At 35.1% G+C, this 8963-nt stretch overlaps 1 long non-coding RNA gene across 2 annotated transcripts in view; it reads right to left on the bottom strand.

The window, feature by feature from the left end:
* Window positions 1-3948: 3948 nt before the first annotated feature.
* Window positions 3949-8963, bottom strand: part of LOC137625691 (uncharacterized) — a 65103-nt gene continuing 60088 nt past the window's right edge. For both annotated transcript variants that reach the window (XR_011040866.1, XR_011040867.1), the window contains exon 4: window positions 3949-4544. This is a non-coding gene — a long non-coding RNA (uncharacterized lncRNA). The remainder of the gene's footprint in view (window positions 4545-8963) is intronic.

Genomic DNA, 8963 nt, shown 5'->3' with positions numbered 1-8963 from the left:
ACGTGTGTATTTCTGGAATTCGATGAAATCGAATTCCGAAAGCCCAACGCATTCCTCACATCGATCTTCCAATTGACAGGTCTTATCCCGACAATTGGAACAAATGGTGTGAGGATCGATAGAGGCCTTCGGAAGACGCCTTGAACAGTCCCTAGCATTACACTTCCTGAATTTAGGGACTTGAGAAGGGTCAGCCATCTTGAATTAGTCAAAGGGGAATTCAAATTCTATCCAAAGTCGTCAACAAATAATCCAAAATCAATAAAAGAATGCAAGGATGTATTGAAGATAACGTCTGCAAAGCGAAAGCTAATAACTAGAAATGTGTACTTCACCAAAATATGTGAAAACCAATCCAGTATGCAACAGCGAAATTAGTAGGTCTTGCCGGTGGCACGACAGAGAGAAAATTGAGTTCTGTGTTTACATTGAGTACTGAGTACCTGCTCGACAGATGGCGCTGTTGATGTACACCCCCTACCTGCATAGCGATCGCTGGCGTATTTTGAACGTAGAGTTTTTCTGTCGGGGAGCAGAGCTGCAGCTTATATAATCACCGGCTAAGTTTAATATTGAAAAACATTTTTTTCTTATATTTTTGATAATTTTTTTTTAGAAAATTCAGGCATTTTCCAAGAAAATGAGACCAACCAGACCTCTCTATGACAAAAATTAAGGCTGTTAGAGCAATTTAAAAAAATATATACAGTGAACCCTCGTTTATCGCGGTAGATAGGTTCCAGTCACGGCCGCGATAGGTGAAAATCCGCGAAGTAGTGACACCATATTTACCTATTTATTCAACATGTATATTCAGACTTTTAAAACCTTCCCTTGTACGTAGTTCTGTTAACAAACTACCCTTTAATGTACAGAACACTTAATGCATGTACTACAGTACCCTAAACTAAAACAGGCACAAATATTAAAGGTGATTTTATATCATGCATTTCCTAAACACGCTAAAAAGCACGATAAAAAATGGCAACCAATGTTTTGTTTACATTTATCTCTGATCATAGTGAAGAAACAAACTGGAGGTAGAGCTTTGCTTATTACCCAGACATATTTCCCATACTTTTCCCTTAGAACTACATCACATCTTCCTACTTTAGATATATATATATATATATATATATATATATATATATATATATATATATATATATATATATATATATATATATATATATATATATATATATATATATATATATATATATATGTGTGTGTGTATATATATATATATCTTTATATATATACACATATACATACCTACATATATACATAAATACATGCATACATATATATATATATATATATATATATATATATATATATATATATATATATATATATATATATATATATATATATATATATATATATATATATATATATATATATATATAATTACTGTATATATATGGGTTATGGAAAAAATCCGCGAAGTGGTGAATCCGCGATGGTCGAACCGCGAAGTGGTGAATCCGCGATGGTCGAACCGCGAAGTAGCGAGGGTTCACTGTACTGCAAAATGTGCTGGAAAAAAAATAACCCCCTGGGGGTTAAGGGTAGGAAATTTCCAAATAGCCTGGGGGTAAAAGGGTTAACATCAATTAGTTCACTATATTATATTGTTTTCAAACTAAATTAATATGAATTAGTAAAATGTTCAACTTACAAAAGATCTAAGTTATACAAATGTTAAATTTCAATATTTTACTGATTTGTTAACATAACTGCTATATACATAATAAAATATTCTAAATTTCAAAACTCCTAATTACTTGCAAGATTTTTTTACAAGGTAGATCTCATTTATGCGCTTCAAATTATAAGAAAAGAAACCTTGAATAAATATATGCCTTATATTTAAAGGTTGTTCACTTACTATCAAAATTTCAAGAGAAACTCGTCTACAACCCTTATTTGCCTTACATCGTATATATAAAAGATAGCGGAATTACTGAAACCTAAAATATTGTACCTTTATCATAACAACTTTAAAAGAAATTTTTCAATTATCACACACAATAATGTGTTCCTTAGTTCCTCAAAGAAATTCCTCTTCCGACAAATATTACTGATTTCCAACTACACTACTCTTAAACATAGTTTGCCATTTATCACTCGATGAAATATTTTTAGAGATCACCAGGTAATTTCATAGGCGATATAGTCAAGCTTATGAACAAATCTTTTCAAGAAACTGCAAATATACCTTTAAAAGACTGATAAAATGAAAACGTAGAATTTTTATCATTATGGATGATTCTATTCTAAAAATGCCTTATGTTTAATCTATTCCTTAAGGATGTTTTTATTAACTTACCTAGGAATTACAAGCTTAGTATGGTCTTATCAATAAAACTGAACTAGAAATCATACTTACAAATCGGTACCATGATTACTGTTTGTAGACAAACCTATGAATGATAATTTACTTTTTATATAAAAACATTTAATTTCATTAAGTTACTGAACAGGGTGAGCCCATGTAAAATTCATATATTACTGTGATTTACAATGCTTACCTTACACAATTTCATGTAACACACAGTGCTATATATTACAACTACCTACTCAGACCAAATACAGTAATAATTAGAGGGGCACTCAGTAAAGCGCAGACCTCTGCCGCGGTAGCTTATTTCTCAACCTTTTGTTCGATCTTGACCTTTGACCTAGACAGTTAATTAGCGTGGATTTTCATACACTCAAATATGACCCAAGTTTGAAATCTCTGTGACAACGATGTCCAAACTTATGGCTGATTGTGTGAATTGGACATTTTGCTTAAATGTGACCTTGACCTTTCAAAATTTAATAATTTACCACTGTTTACATAACAGTTAAGCCCCGCAAGTTTCATTAATCTACAATTAAAATTGTGATAAGAGAGCTGTTCACAACAAACAAACACACAAAGAGGGGTAAAACATAACCTTCCTCCAACTTTGTTGATAGAGGTAACAAATCTCTAGTTATCAGACTTATTCTAAACGTCTCCCCTTTAATATAAGCTATAGGGACCAGTCTTATTTAGTAATTTTCTTAAACACCTGCCACTGAAACTTCTTTAGAAAAATGTGGTTACCTAAAGCAATTACCATTTTTATTTGACATTTCCTTCTTCTTTTATGACAATACATAAGTTTAAAGATGACTGACCCCAGATTAAAATTTTTTGTACCTGACTGTAACAAAATGACTTCGCTAAAAGGAACATCTTGCAATGACTGAGAATCAGTTATACCTTGTTTTCAGAGAAAGAAGCGGTGTAAATTTGTCATTTAAAAGTTATCCTACAACTATATGATACCTCCAATGTCACTCCTCATTAAATTCACTTGCATGAATACAAGAAGAAGTAGAACTCCATTCTATCCTGAACTTTTAAATTATTTCCTTTCTGCAAAAATAAGATCCATGTATGACGGAGGCATGGAACACTGTAAATTTCCCTAATAATTTATAAATTGAAGATCAAATAAATCCATACATTTAAAACCTTAACTAGAAACTAAATAATCTATCTTTAAACCCGTTATATATATTACAACTTGGTAACATTTGGTGTTGGATTAAATTCTACCATTTACGTAAGAAGCCTCTTAAAAATACTTTGGTAAATTGATTGGCTAACGCTATTTTCCATTAAACCTGGATGTCTAAGCCTATTGACAGAAATAATTATACTTCAGTGCTGGAAGGACAATTGTAATATCAATCAAATACACCTTGTTGAAGTCATTAAAAAGCTGGACTCACCTCAGACATCAAACAAGGGGTCCCAGGTCAAATCAGTTTAGGAATAATTTCTGGGTGTATAGGAAGTGAAAACTTACAAATAATTAATATTTTTTTTTTTTGCTAAATTTTCATGAATTTCAAGGCAATATTACAATTATTATTTATTAAACAAATATCATACTATAGGTTTAAGAAATATAGTATTATATGACCCTAATGCAGCGTTTAAAATCTATGACCAATGAAAGTATACTATCGAAGTTTACATTAGCTACTGTATCACTGATAAGAATTTTTGAGAATTAACCTTTTGAGGAATATTTGTATATCTAGAACGACCCAATAGTATAAAGACATAAAACTAATAATGTATAGTGATGACAAAATCTATATCTATTTCACCAAATATGTAATTATTTGAGAACACTTCTCCTTTCATGAAAAGTTCTGAATTAATAGAATTTTCAGATAGCATATACTCTATCACTATATTGTACACTATAATAAGCTACCTTTCATAGATATTTGATGCCTACAATGTAACCTAATTGAGTTGTAAACTTTTGAAAAAAAAAATAAAATAATGACAATTCTAACTTATCTTTAAACTGATGTCAGCTAAATATAACTGCCTCCATTCCTGTCATCTGCTTTTAATTCAGATATGAATAATTTACTCTTGTGTCATCAGCATTCCTTTAGCTTCCAACTCCTTCCTATATTATTAAGGGAATTTGGGTTACCCAGTAGAAAGTGTATTGTGTACAGGCTTCATCATTTAAACAATCCTGAAATAAAATAAAAATATCTTTACTCCAAACATTCTGCACTTTCAAGTCATAACATGACTCTTGATAATTAATTTGAGACGTAAGTCACTTTTCAGGACTATCCATTAAAATTGGTACAGTATATTCAACATCATCTTTAGATATCAAGATAACAACCACTTTTGAACCTAAAACTTGACCATGCAGGGATGGGCAGTAATCATGTATCTAAACTATGGGGAACTAAAATGGGACATCATAATAATAGTGCTAAGTTAGGCTGGGAGAACATTGTAGTCTATTCCTTTGAAGGATAACAATCAAGAGAAATATGAATGACTTATGTACAAGTTATTTTTCATGGTTTATTGATCGTTAGATGTCAGAGGAGTAAAAATAAGTCAGTGTTATCCGTCTTCCTTGTTTCCTATCTAAACTTAATATCGTTATGTATCATATTTTAGCATAGCCTTTGATCAAACACACTTGATCCCCTCAAATATGGAATGTCTCTAAAGATGTTATGTAACCAATTGGAAAATTCCTAAAAGTCGAAGGTAATATAAAACCTACTAGATATTTATCAACTTTAAAAGTAGGTTCTGTCACTCAAATTGAACCACATTTCCGATAAAAGCTTTGGGTGACCTACCCTAATAAATAAGTTCAGTCATCATTATCATCATCATCACCATCATTATAATCATTATTATTATCATTATTATTATTATTTCTGGGTCGAACCTGTGACGGCCGGCGAAAAAGTCCTTCTTTGTACTTTTTCTGATATAAATCTTCCAAATATACCAGAGAAAATTAAAAGCATGGAATGCAGAGGTTACAACCCTCGCGCGAGCACCTTGTTGGTGTCGTATATCTAACAAGGGCGTTTGTAAAACACTATTCACAGGCTGTCTTCCATTTAGATAATCCCTTCATCAAAGGGGGAGGGCCGTGACAGGCCCTAGAGAATACAGTTGGGTTACCCTACCGACACCCACCACTCGCGCTCACTAGGTCATCCTTCTGTTTTGGACTAGCCAGCAAAGTTGATAAGTGTTTTGCCCAGTGTTTTTCGAAGTGATTGTCGTTAATTCAACATGACTGACGTTGATACTTCACCCTTACCAATGTTAAGTACCATAGTTTGTTTTGGCAGCTTTTGACAGTACCGGGCATTTGTTCTGTTTCCAATATGGTGGTTTTTAGTTTTGGAAGCGATTGTCTTGCCGAGGTATCGGCAGCCATTTTGGGTTATGTTCGCTTCGGTAAATATTCTAGTTAATTTTGCCCATCTGGTACTCTGTCATCTTGGTTATATCACTTACGTTTTATGGCCTTTTAGTGTTATCATTAATTTTTACTATGGTATTTATTTGCTTGCAAGTCCAATTTGGACCTACGAAGAATAGCGATTTAAAGAATAGCGAATTAAAGTTTAGCGATTTAGTCTGTTAGTTTGTTCTCGCCTCAGAGGCTTCGATTTAGACTATATCCTTGTTTTTTTTGTTACGTTATTCTTCGTTCTTGGTTATTACTAAGAAAAGCAATCAATTTTATTAATGTTCTTGTTTTATTGTGTGATGTTAGTTTTTTATTATGTAACCTTGAGAGCGAAAACAGAGACTGCTCGTTCCCTGTTCTACAGATATGAGTTATTCCTTCTCTCGTTTTCTTTGTTAGCTCGAGTAAGAGAGGTGAATTTCCCGTTCTCCGTTTTTATACGATCACGAGTTATTCAAGCCTCCTCTTAGTATCAGAGTTGATGATAGTACGTTTAATATTATAAACGTTTTTATTGATGTGGTTACTGTTAATATAGCTAACAATATTAATAGGTACGTTAGTGTATGAGTCATTAATTGGGGTCGTTTTATACCGACACCCTTAGCTCCGTAGTTATGCTTAGCTCCGCCTTGAGTTATGCTCCGCTATATGGATACTCATTGGGTGAGAACTAGTTAACGTTCAGGAGCAGATTTTGGAGTGCAACGGTGTAATCCGGCACTCGGACTCCGGCTGAAGCCTTTTACACACGAACCTTTGTCATGTTTGATCATAATTACACCGTTACGGCCGGCTTCACGGGAGATAACACAATCATTCATTGAGGTTAATGTTATCGTACCGGGAACGGTCACGATATCACGGTGACGGGCCTTTGCTACCGGATCTCCGGTACAAACAGAGATCAAGCAGACGGCCAGAACCGGAGTTAACAATGTGATACCGATGAAGACTAAACAGTTTCATTATTACGGTCCCTTTTTCATCGAATCTCCGGCTTCACTGGAGATAACACAAACATTCAGTATTAGAGAATGTTATCGTACCGCTAAGGATCACGTTTTCACGATGACGGACCTTTGTCACTAGTTCTCCGTTACAAACAGAGATCAATCAGACGATCAGAATCAGGGTATGAACCCCTTTTTCATAAATAATCACAATATCGTTATTACGTTCCTTTTCATCGAATCTCCGGCTTAACCGGATATTGTACAGGCGATCAGCATTGAGGTTAATATTAGTTTTCCTCTGGTGTTCACGTTGTCACTATGACGGACCTTTGTACCGGGGATTGTTACCGGAGCTCCGTTACAGACAGAGCTCACTCAGACCACGGGTGGCCAATCTCTTGTTTTGCTGTAAAGGAAAGGATTTAACATGAATACAAAGTAAACTGTACTTACTTTAATGACACTTTGAATTTGCGTTGGTAATATTCATTGGTTATTCTTGAAAGTCCAAATAAAAATATATGAACATAACTATGCCTATATTTATGCATATATTTAATTCTAACTATGTATAAATATGGATAAATATCCATACAACATCGTGTTCAAATAGAAATAAATTGATTATGCCTATATTTATGCATTTTCAATTCTAACTATGCCTAAATATGAATAAATATCCATACAACATAGTGTTCAAATAGAAATAAATTGATTGTACCTATATTTGTGCATATTCAATTCTAACTATACCTAAATATGAATAAATATTCATACAACATCGTGTTCAAATAGAAATAAATTGATTATGCCTATATTTATACATATTCAATTCTAACTATGCCTAAATATGAATAAATATCCATACAACATAGTGTTCAAATAGAAATAAGTTTCCACTCAGTACTGGGAACCAAACGTTGGCCCCTTCTAATGAAGGGCCGGGTCGAGACTAACCATGCCATGAGAGGCTATCTACTGTTCCTTGAAACTCTGGTCAGTGAACAGATGAATCAATAGAATACTAATAGCCAGTAAATAATGTTAGACCCGGTTCTGAACGTCTGAGTCAGGGGTGGCCAACCTGTGGCGGATGCGCCAACAGTGTCACATTTCATGAATACAAGTGTCGAACTATACCCCAAAAGATAGTACATTAAATGATTTTTCTTTAAAAATGATTTTTATGAGTTGTACAGTTGATCCCAGCCTGTGAATAGGATCACTAACCAAAGTTCAAGGAACATCCAGACTTATGTCCCCTTTCTTTTACAGAAGGTTCGCCTACATGGTTCCCGTCAGGATGATGATGAATCTCTCTGGCCTGCAAGAGAGGCTCTCCGCCCTTGGTTATCAAGGTTGGGAAGAAATGCTCCATCTAGAGGTCCCTATCTCCTCAGAGTGTCCTCTCTAAGGTTGGACGACGACCCCATGGACGGGCAGGTAGGTGGGGATGAATTTTGAGCCTTCAGCTTTGCAATTACCTACGTCACCGACCTAGGACCCTTAATGGATCCTGATGTTCATGTTACCCTGCATAAACCGTGACTGCTAAAAGCAACACATTCTAGGGAAAACCAAGGGGCTATGACGGAGCTCAAAAGTATGGTAGTGAGTCAGATCCATTCAGGAACTCAGAAGTTTCCCCCTACAGCCCCAGGCATATCGAAGTAACCTCCTTCGATAAAAACAACGCATAGAGATTTGCCTTACATGTTCCATATATAGATGGTACCATAAATCTGGATGGCATAGACATCCTCCCTCTGGGGGACGTAGAATTTACTCCCAGGTACTAGAATTCCCGTTCAACGGATTCATTCGATTGAAAGAGATTGCCTTGGTTAGGTTAGACAAGGTACCGAAGGTAACAGTATTATTTCCTAAAGGGCAGGCCCGATCTGTCTGGACCAGGATGTTGTCAGTCTGGGGGTTACGATAATTCCAAGATCTGCCCTTCCAATTCGACCTACACGTTTGATGGTCTGATCGGGTTAGTTGTGGGAAATACGTTCTGTCTGAGGCCTCTATCAGACAGGAATCGATAGTCGGTTACCCACTCGTCATCACAGCCTCCCTCCGATTCGACGTCTATGCATCCAAATCCCCCTCATCAGGTGGTCTACCTCACTGATTCCCCAGGTACACAGCCCAACCCCGTTGGGATGTTTTACCTGCATACAGCCCTAGATCCGAA

The sequence above is a fragment of the Palaemon carinicauda genome, chromosome 32, assembly GCF_036898095.1.
Source record: "Palaemon carinicauda isolate YSFRI2023 chromosome 32, ASM3689809v2, whole genome shotgun sequence".
Taxonomy (NCBI): domain Eukaryota; kingdom Metazoa; phylum Arthropoda; class Malacostraca; order Decapoda; family Palaemonidae; genus Palaemon; species Palaemon carinicauda.
Note: the sequence above shows the minus strand (reverse complement) of the source record. Positions and strands in the feature narration are given on the sequence as shown.